Raw genomic sequence first — 4,274 nt, forward strand, 5'->3', positions numbered from 1 at the left:
AAGTTTATATGAAAAGGCAAAAGACTTAGAATAGACAACACAGTATTGAAGGAGAAGAACAAAGTTGGAGGACTGACATTATCTGACTTCAAGACTTGCTATAGAACTACACTATTCAAAAGAGTGTGATATTGGCAGAAGAATCAACAAATAGATCCATGAAACAGAATAGAGACTCTAAAGATAGCTCCACATAACTATAGTCAACTGATCTTTGACAAAGGATCAGAGATAGGTACAATGAGGTAAAGATAATCTTTTCAATTAATGGCACTGAACAACTAGAGAGCCACATGCAAAAAAATTAATCTAGACAGAGATCTTAAACCCTACACAAAAATGAATTGAAAATAGTTTACATGCCTAAATGTAGAACACAAAATTATAAAACTCCTATTAGATGACATAGGAGAAAATTTCGATGATCTTAGGTTTGACAATGACTAGATACAGCACAAAAGGCATGATCCACAAGAGAAGTAATTGATAAAATGGATCTCATTAAAATTAAGAACTTACCCTCTGCAAAAGACAATATCCAGAGAATCAGAAGACCAGCCACAGACTGGGAGAAAATATTTGCAAAAGACACATCTGATGAAGAACCATTATCCAAAATGCACAAAGAGCTCTTAAAACACATTAATAAGAAGATTAAACAACCTGATTAAATAATGGGCCAAGACCCTGACAGATATCTCACCAAAAAAGATATGTTGATGGGAAGCAGGCATATAAACAAGATGTTCCACATCAAATATCATCAGGCAAATGCAAATTAAAAAGATATTGAGATACAACTATATACCTATTAGAATGACCAAAATCTGGAACACTGACAACAAAAAGGTCTGGTGAAAATGTGGAGCAATAGGAACTCTTATTCGTCACTGGTGGAAATGCAAAATGGTACAGTTACTTTGGAAGACAGCTCTGCATTTTCTTAGAAAACTAAACATACTCTTACCATATGATCTAGCAATCACTCTCTTTGGTATTTACCCAAAGGAGTTGAAAACTTATGTCCACAAAAAATAACATGCCCACAAGTGTTTATAGAAGCTTTATTTATAATTAACCAAACCAGAAGCAATCAAGATATCCTTCAGTAGGTGAATGGGCAAATTAACTGTGTTACATGCAGACAATGGAATATTATTCATCCCTACAAGGATATGAGCTACAAAGCCATGAAAAGACATGGAGACAACTTAAATGCATATTACTAAGTGAAAGAAGCCAATCTGAAAAGGCCACATATATTTATTTCATCTATATAATGTTCAGGAAAGAACAAAACTATGGAGGCAGATAAGGAGCTGTGATTGCTAGGGGTTGGGAGTGGGAGGAATGAATAGGTGAAGAACAGAGAATTTTTAGGGCAGGGAAAATACTCTGCCTACAGTGATATGTTGAGACTATAGCGATGATACATTGTCCAAAGCTACAGAATATACCACAGCAAGTATGAACCCTAAGGTAAACTCTGGACTTTGGGTGATTATGATGTGTGAGTGTCGGTTCATCAAATGTAACAATGCACCACTGTGGTGAGGGAATGTTGGAGAAGGCTGTGCGTGTGTGGGAGCAGTGGGTATGTGGGAAACCATTGTACTTTATATTTTCCCCTCAATTTTCTGTGTACCCAAAACTACTCTAAAGTCATAAAGTCATATATATACACACATACCAGGGGTGCCAGGTGTTATCTTAAAAATGTGTATACATATTTTTGGCACCCTCTGTATTTATATGTGAATATATCAATGCTATAAATACCTTGCACAAAAATCTTTTGGCAATACATTTGACAGTTTGAAAGAAAATGGAAAAAGTTCTTTAAAAAAGACATACCATAACTGACATAAGAAAAACAAAATCTGAATATATTTCTCTCTTAAAGGAATACAGAACATAAGGGTCAACATTGTTATTAATATATTGACCTGGAAGAAACACAGAAATCTCCAGGCCCAGATAATTTTATTGGTGAATTCTTCCAAATATTAAAAAGGAAATATATGAATTTTCCATAAATTCTTACACAGCATATAGAAATAGAGGGTGTACTTCCTCCTCATTAAAAAGACGTACATTTTAAATAAAACCCCATATAGACATTAACAGAAAAGGAAAATTACTGGCCAGTATTTCTCATGAATATAGGCATGAGAATTGTAAACAAAATATTTTGAAATTGAGTCCAGCAATACATAAGAAACTATAGCTTATCATGATCAAGTGGGGTTTATTCTAGTCATGCAAGTTTTGGTGATCATCAGAAATTAATTATTATAATTTACCACTTAAACAGATTAATAGAATAAGGCAATATAAATATCTCCATAGATGCAGAAAAGTGTTTGATAAAAGCTAGCACCCATTCATGATGAAAACTTTCAAAAAACTAAAAATAAAAGAGAAATTCTATAATCTGATATATGTTTAGAGATTTAATATAAGAAATTGGCTTATGTGATTGTAGGGCTTGGCTAGGCAAATGAAATTCGTGAGCAGGTTTTCAGAAAGAACAGACTAGAATTAAAGGGCATGAGCTGAAGCTGCAGTCCCCAAGAAACTGGTGTCTAGCATGTATAAAGAACTCCTTCAAATAATTGAGAAAGAAAAAAGTCATAAAACTTAACACAGGCACTTCACCAAAGGATATATACATACCGTCGATAAACATATGGTAATGTGCTCATTCAACTAGTCATCATGGAAGTGAAAACTAAAATCGCAATATAATACACAACCATTATTAGAATGGCTAAAATGAAAAAAGAAAGGAAAAAACTCAGGATAAGGGAGAATGTGGAGCAAGCAGAACTCTCGTATTCATTTGCTACAAGCATTTTGGGAAACTGTCACAAGATGTATTAAAGGTAATGTTACACAGACTTCCAATAACTCCGTACAACTGCACAATTCTACTCCTAGGTCTATGTGTGGCAGAATTATGTACATACGGATATCAAAAAGCATGTCAACAGTGTTCAGAGAGCATTGTAATAGCCACAAACTAACAACGCAAATGCTTATCAACATGAGAATGGACACAACATACATTATGCTATAATCATTCGATAAACTCCACAACAACGAGAACTCAAGAACTTTTGTTATACTCAAATGGATGAATTTCACAAAGTTAAGCAAAAGAAACAAGCTACACTTGATATAATTACATTTATATAAAGTTCAAGAACTGGCAAAACTAATCTAATAACAGCAATTATATTTGAGGAGGTGTAGATATCACCAAAGATGAGCATAAACAAGTTTCTCAGTTACAAATAGTGTTTATTGTATTTTGGGTATTGGGTCCACAAATGTGTTTTGTTTTTTTCTTTTTAATCTGTTTTGCAAAATCATTGAGCTACAGATTTTTCTTTGTGTACTACACTCCGAGTATTTACTTTAAAAATGAGTATAGTTGCATGGTAGTTAAGAATTCAGATTCTATTAGTCAAACAGCCTCTCCCACACCTTATTTATAAGTTGTGTGATCTTGGGCTAATTGCTTACTCTTTTCATTATTAGTTTCCTCATATTAAAAATGGGAATAATAATACCACCTACTATTTAGACTAGTTAGGAGGAAAAAATGTGAAAGTGCATGTAAAACACTAAGAAACACTGTTTAAGAAACAGTAATAAATTTAGATGTTGTTGTTATAAATATGCTGATTGTGCAATATGTATATATTCATATTTTTAATGAAAATATAAACATGTATGTATGTGTAATCTCCATGGTAGTTTTACATTTTTTTGATTGTCTAATAAGGTGCAGTCTTACCTTTTAGTACCTTATTTCTCTTTTGCAGTTATGTACATAAAAATCTGATCCTACAATGTAGTTTATGATGGTGCTATGAGGAAAAGACACTGCAATGGCACCTTTTATTTCCTCTTTCAGGCATAACACTAAATTCTATGTAACAACCTAAAGGATAATGTTGTGTCATTTTTAATTCATATAACTGGAGGATTAGCTACATCATCATTGTAAAATCCATCTTTACTACTTGTAAACAATTGACTGCCTTTTTATCCTAAGGTAAAACCAAATACTCTTAGCATATTATATATTATTTATGACTACTGTGGAGATTGGGTTATTGGCATTAAATGAGAAGACGATAAAACACCAGTGTCAACCTCAGAATGATGAATTGGTCCTGGGAGCTGAGGAGCATGACAGAGCAAGAAGAGGAGAGTGTGATGATGCATTTTTTCCCCCAGAAATACATTATGGGCAGGAATTCAAG

This window comes from Rhinolophus ferrumequinum, chromosome 6 (genome assembly GCF_004115265.2).
Source record: "Rhinolophus ferrumequinum isolate MPI-CBG mRhiFer1 chromosome 6, mRhiFer1_v1.p, whole genome shotgun sequence".
Lineage (NCBI taxonomy): Eukaryota > Metazoa > Chordata > Mammalia > Chiroptera > Rhinolophidae > Rhinolophus > Rhinolophus ferrumequinum.